Source organism: Leptonychotes weddellii, chromosome 9 (genome assembly GCF_054177405.1).
Source record: "Leptonychotes weddellii isolate Sample4059 chromosome 9, ASM5417740v2, whole genome shotgun sequence".
NCBI lineage: Eukaryota > Metazoa > Chordata > Mammalia > Carnivora > Phocidae > Leptonychotes > Leptonychotes weddellii.
The window spans coordinates 49,463,383-49,470,457 of NC_138377.1; the positions used below are offsets into that span (position 1 = coordinate 49,463,383).

At 35.9% G+C, this 7,075-nt stretch overlaps 2 pseudogenes; one reads left to right on the top strand and one right to left on the bottom strand.

Annotated features, from left to right (window-relative positions):
• Nucleotides 1-3,183: 3,183 nt before the first annotated feature.
• LOC115939857 (U4 spliceosomal RNA) lies at nucleotides 3,184-3,288 on the top strand (annotated as a pseudogene).
• A 118-nt stretch (nucleotides 3,289-3,406) lies between these two features.
• Nucleotides 3,407-4,426, bottom strand: LOC102732115 (heterogeneous nuclear ribonucleoprotein D-like pseudogene; annotated as a pseudogene).
• Between the last annotated feature and the right edge of the window lie 2,649 nt (nucleotides 4,427-7,075).

The following is a 7,075-nucleotide window of genomic DNA, read 5'->3' on the forward strand; positions in this document are numbered from 1 at the left end:
AAATTGAATTACAAATTAAGTAATGAATTAACTTTATATAACAATTACGCAAAGGTATGGGAAGCATGTGAAAAAAAATTACAGCAAAATGGAGAGAGAGAGAGAAAGAGAAAATAGATACAGAAGCTAAGATGGATAAGATGGTTGAAGAATGTATTTTGCAAGAAAAATTCCTATTTATAGTAGTTAGGAAACAGATGTTTTATAGTCCATATAATCATATAAAAGAAAATTGGCAAATTACAGAAAATGTGATCAAAGATGAGCTTATTTGATGATAAAAGAGGTTTTACAAAACAGGTTGCCATAATATTATCAGTCTGTTCTCTGTATTTATTGGTCTGATTCTGCTTTTTGTTTGTTTATTCAGTTATTTTTTAGGTTCCACATATGAGTGAAATCATATGGTATTTATCTTTCTCAGTCTGACTTATTTTTCTTGGCATAATACCCTAAGGTCCATCCATGTTGTTGCAAATGACATGATCTCATTCTTTTTTATGGCTGCATAATATTACCAGGTCAGTGGAAAAATCCCTCTATCTCAGACACCTGTTGCCATTGATAATAGTGTACAATAAACTGAGCAAAAACTTAATGGAATAAAGTAAAAAAAATATTTGTTTATCATACTATTCCACAGATTGGCAATTTGTGTTTGGCTCAGCCAGGCTATTGTGATCTCAGCTGTGTTCTCATGCTTCTTTAGTCAGCTGCTAGGTTAGTTGGGGTTGGCTAAGATGTTTAAGAAGGCCTCAGGATTTCTCCTCCAAGAGTTGCTCTTTACCCAATGGGCTAGCTGGAACTTGTTTAGCTGGTAGTCAGAGTTTTGAGAGAGAAAACTGAAGCCCAACTTCAAGGGGTTAGGAAATAGACAATACTTTTTCGTGGAAAGAACCACAAATGAAGGTACATGGATACAAAAATAATTACAGTTATTTTTCACAAATTATCTATATCACACCATCTCTCACTCTTAAGGAGCTATAGTAGATCACATTTTGCAGTGAGTTTTTTTTAATTCATTTCCTCATTTGTGACCTAAAGTATTTGAATCATATGGAGTTTAATTATAAAATAACTAGATGAAACTAATAACAATTTGGCAGTTCTTCCTTAAACACTACTAATTGTTTGATATGCAAATGCTGATTTGTATTTTGCCATATGCTTGAAACTCATTACTACATCACTAGTTCTTGGATAGTTCAACACCTCAATGCCTATGTAACTTTAATTTGATTAATCAGTATGGTGAATAAATACCTTACAACCCTGTAGACATTTGTAAGACTGCAACCAAATGGTCCCAAAAAGGATGCCAATGGAATTCACATTTGGTTGTTTTATATACTGTAACTTGCTGCAGGAGCACTTTTACTTCTCTAAGCAACCAGGAAACAACCATGTATTAGAGTTCTTCAGGAAAAAAAAAAAAAAAGAACCAACAGGATATGTATAACATGTTTTTGTGATGATGCATAGATGGTAAGAATGACTGTTCCTACATTTGCATCACTAAATCCTTCTAGGGATGGTGAGAAGCCATATTACTTAACAGTCCCTTTTGCTATCCCCTTCCTGTGCCTCCCACTACACCCAAACCAATTCCCTATTCCTCTTCACTATTATTTGGAAGATGATTGGCAGCATAATGTTGGTTTGAAGTTTATTTATATTTGAAGAAATTAAATTTGTCTCTTTAAGTCATAAGCATTTAGAGGGAAAAAATGTTTTGATCAATTGCTTGCTACTTATAATTATTAGAATGATTACTAAAGTCGGAAAATTTTAAAAATTAGACTTATGAGCACAACAATATAAACACATAAAGTGTTCATTTGTATTCATGGTTTTGCTGTGGAGAAATATGGGGACATAGTCGGACTTCCAGAAATATATATTACATGGAAAACAGATCTTGTGGTCAAAGTAGAATAGAAATATAAGACCAAAGAGAAAAAGAATATCTTCTAACATTGGTCTACCTAAATGATTTTCAAGCTCCAGTTTAGCCATAATCTTGTTGTTTAGGTAGTATATGATAAAAGGCCTGGGGGTGGGGGGAGTATAAATGGGGTTATGCTAATTGAAAGGGAATGGGACAAATATCTATTGATCTTTCTTAGTCTCCACCAGAATTATTAAAACTGTGAATCACAGTTCTGAATATATTATATTTCATGATCTCTACATTCCTTGTGAAGTATGATTATTTTATGAAACATAACTAAAATATTGCCTTTAAATTGGGGCATTCACACATTTCCTCTTCAGTGTACTTATAGTCTGATTTTATAAAACTGTATGCCTGCCTTGATTATATTTAAATTCTGTTAAGATTTCAATAAGTATTCCTGTTTATAAACAGTTTAAATAATGTAAAAGTGTAATATCTCAGATACAGTCACCATCTCATGTTTATCTTCAAGTTTTCTCCTCGATAATCTGTACTCAAACAGGCTTGTGTGTATCTTTCTCCATTTTAGTGTATATATATAAGTGCATAATTTGTATAAATATATGTAAAATTTTATATGTATACTTTACAAAAAGATAAAGCACATGTCTCTGTTTCAAAAAGCTGGAAATATTGGGTAACATAGAGCAATGTTTAAAATAATGTTCCGCACTTAAAAGAAAATTAGGAGAAGAATCAGTGCTAGCAACGAAGAAAGTGCTGAGAACCCAAGTGCTGAGCACGTAAGCCAATGCCACAGCAGTCCTGGGTAAGAGAGGAAGGAGTTAACCAAAAGATTTTAAAACATATGCAAAGATAGGAGATGAAGACTGTCTGCTTGAGGCAAGAAGTTGAAACTGAGACCCCCTACACAAGTATAACCTCTGCATAGAAGGCTCCATGCTTTCCAGTTCAGCTGTCCCCATTTAGTCTAGTCTAAAGGCCCATGATTCTTCATTTTTTAGTGAATTTATGGAAGTCCCAAGACTAGATAACATGACTAACCAATCATGATGAAAATGTTAATTTCTAAATGAGAATATATATACATATATATATATAGCAAACTTACCAAAATGCAGGCAAAAATAAATAAATTTGAATGCTCATATAAAGAAAGTAAATCATTAAAAACCCTGTTATGATTATCTAGGCATCTTTTATTTTTTAAATTTTTGAACAATCACATAAGGAAGCATTGAGGTTTAACATTAAATCATACAAGCTTTGCACAGTGGCAGTATCGTAGCCAATGAGGTTTATCCGAGGCGTGATTATTGCTAATTGAAACATTAAATCATACAAATAAAATTTGTATAAACACAAATCCACTTCTAGTCATAATACAGAGAGCAAAAGACAAAGTAAAAACAAAGAGAACTAATTGGCAGCTATATACAGATGGATAAAGTTGTGTCTTGTACACTAGAAAGTCTTACAAAACAATCACCCTAGATCAACAGAAGACCAATCTTCAGTGTCATCCTACAAGATGGGTTAACTTTAGCAATCTCCTCCTGTTTTCTCCAACATGCTCCTTTAGTATGGCTGGTAATTGTTTTGGTGATTCCCACCCCCTTGAGACCCATAAGTGCTCTGTTGGCCACTGTAGTTGGCATATCCTTGTCCATATCCATAGTTCCTATAGTTATACCCAGTATCACTACTGGGTATAATCATAGCTGCCAAAGCCACTATAGTTTTGATCACCACCATAGGCACTATTGTAATTTCCATATCCTTGATCATAATAATTATTAAATCCTTGGTTCCAGTTTTGGCCCTGACCTTGCCCACCACCCCTAGTACCACTTGGTCCACCAGCTGCAGCACCTCTCCCTCCTTTTTGTTATTGCTGTTGATGCTTATAAACCTCTTTGGGTTGTGCAATTTTGATTTCACACTTCCCAGAACCAGTTTGATGATATTTGCTTTTTAACAATTTCTTTACTGGCTCTTCATCTGTATATGTGATAAAACAAAATCCTCTTCTTTAATTTGTTTTTGTATCCATGGAAAGTTCAATATTTTCAATTTCTCCGAAGGCTCCAAAATATTCTTTAATTTGTTCTTCAGAAGTATCTGGGCTCAACCCACCCACAAAAACCTTTTGGGGGGATTCTTTCCCTTTGAAAGCTTTGGTCCTTTTGGGGCTATCAATTTGCCATCCAGTTTGTGTTCTTTCAGTTCCAAAACCTCATCAACACTAGCAGCATCTTTGAAAAGCACCAATCCAAATCCTCTTGCTCTTCCAGTCACTGCATCTGTTTTAATTGTGCAGTCTACAAATTCCCCAAATTGAGACAAATATTCAGTCAGATCTTCCTTGCTTTTATCCCAGCTCAAGCCTCCAATAAACATTTTACTGTCATTCTGCTGACTCTTACTGGTGTTGATCTTGGATTTCTCTGAGAATCCCTCTATTTCTTTGTTGCTGTATTTGTTCATGTCTTCTATGGTGGCGGAGTTGTCGCGGGGCTGCGGTGGGGGTGAGGCCCTGGCTCACAGTACTGATCTTGCAGCAGTGGCCCCAGAGTGTTATAAGGAGTTCTCTAGGTCTCTAGGCATCTTTTATTTTTTTTGTTTTTTTTATTTTTATTTTTTTTTTAAATTTTATTTATTTATTTGACAGAGAGAGACACAGCGAGAGAGGGAACACAAGCAGGGGGAGTGGGAAAGGGAGAAGCAGGCTTCCTGCATAGCAGGGAGCCTGATGCAGGGCTCGATCCCAGGACCCTGGGATCATGACCTGAGCCGAAGGCAGACGCTTAACGACTGAGCCACCCAGGCGCCCCTCTAGGCATCTTTTAAACAAAGAATTAGAATAATCTTGCAATTAACTTTTAGGGAACTGAAAAACAAGTAACTATTTCCCAAATCGTATTATGAGATCCAAATTGCAGTGGTAGTAAAGATGATAAATTATTTATAAAACAAGAAAAGTATAGCTCAATTTCCCTCATGTGTGGAAAAGCTGGCTAAAATTTTGTCCTTTGAAGAGCCCCATGCCTGGATTATTGGAGGGATTTTTAATCTGAAGGCATACAAAATTATTTTAAAAAAAGGAACTCAATCCACTGTAAACCTTGTATTGTGGTATATAGCTGTGAGGTTGCCACCTTGAACTTCATGTGAACAGAGATGTGGTTATTGGAGAAATTCAGCACCTTCATCTCCAAGGAAAGTTCCACTAGTTACCTAGCCCGAGCAGTAACTGGATATAAATATGTTGCTTAAAAAGGAGACACCTGAAAAAGTCTGTACCGAAAGTTTCTAATATAAATCATCCTAAAAGAATTTTCTTTTGTGAGATGTTTATGAATATAGAGAAAACAACCCCCATTTGCTTAACAGAATTAGTTTATTTAAACCATTTTATTTAGAATCATAGACTGCTAGAAGTGGAGGGGACATTTGGGATATTCTAGTCTAGCTGTTTCATGTTGCAAATTTGGGATGAGAAGGGTTAAGTGATCTTCTCCAAGGTTACATTAATTGACAGAAAAGTTGGAACTGAAACCAAGTTTCCATAGTTTTCCATAGTTTTAGTCTCTCCCCTTTTAAATGCCAGTTCTAAAAACTACTTGGTCTAAGAGGATATTGTACCTCTGAAAATTTTCCTGTAGCATTCAGTCAAATGAAAGCAGGGTTGTGAAAAGGTGACTGCCATAAAAAGGGAGGAAGTCAGGCGGTATACTCTTGTCTGTCCCAGAAGGAATTCGCAGAGCGGTATATTCCCATAAAGTTCATAAATTGAAAATACTAGAAAGAATCAGAATTCATAGAGGGCAGAGATCATGGCTTGTCTCTGGAAGTGGTATTCTGAGATATTTTAAAGACCTATTTGGATCATTTTTGGCTGAGAAAATTAATTCTTTTTCAACCAACTATCAGTGATGAGGACATAGGTTTGTTTTGTATGACAACAATAGAATATGCTTTGTTTTTTGTCAATATTTGTCAAATATTTGTCAATATTTGTCAAATTTAATATACTTAGGAATCACCAGAAAGGTATAAATCAGAGTTCAGGGTTCCCACACACAAAGACTGCTTCAGTAGGCTTGTTGGGGAGCCTAAATGTTTGCATTGTGAACAGGTAAGTGAGTTGAACCATTTGTATTGGTCTTAAGTTCACCTTTTGAGAAAAATTGTTTCAAGGCATATAAACCCTTCCTTCATCTATAAATAAGAACAGGGCATTTGGGGCTACCTGAAATTAAAATGTTTGATAAATATAAATTTTGCATGAGAATGCTTCTATATTTTTTTTAATTTTCTCAAGTTAAAGAGGATTCCTGGAGTTACTATAATTGGAAAGGCATACACACATGTGGGGTTCAAACAATGATGACTTGCATGCGTATATGAGCTAGTCTATGGATTTTACAGGTCAGCTATCCAAAAGTTGAAATAGGTCACACAGATGATAGAGATCGTCTATTCATTAATTTGACTATATCATATGCACTCTCTTAAGTGGATAAGAACTACCCAAGTCTAACAGACTCAGATAGGATATCAGGTAGCTAAGAAAATTTGTGGATGACCCCTCAGAATTGCGGGTTCCCCCTCAGACTTAAATTGCATTATATAAGCCCCTGTATCTGGGTTCCATAAGCCAGACCAACTGAATTCTTCCCCACATAGCACCAAATATTATTTTTTTAAAGATTTTATTTATTTATTTAATTGACAGAGAGAGGGAGACTGCGAGAGAGGGAACACAAGCAGGGGGAATGGGAGAGGGAGAAGCAGACCTCCTGCGGAGCAGGGAGCCCGATGCGGGGCTCAATCCCATGACCCTGGGATCATGACCTAAGCCGAAGGCAGTCGCTTCACCAGGTGAGCCACCCAGGTGCCCCACCAAATATTATTTTAATCACATCTTATTACAGCTCTTCATGGATCTCCTTAAACCAAATAAACTCTTTGCTTATGCTGATACATGTAAGAAGTTTGAATTTTAGTATTTTAAAATGGTTAGAATATGCATTCTGAGTATGTATAAGTTCACACAGTTCTCACAAAACAGAAGCATTAACATTTGCATCTTTTAAAACACCATTTCCTGGGGTGCCTGGGTGGCTCAGTTGATTAAGCAACTGCCTTGGG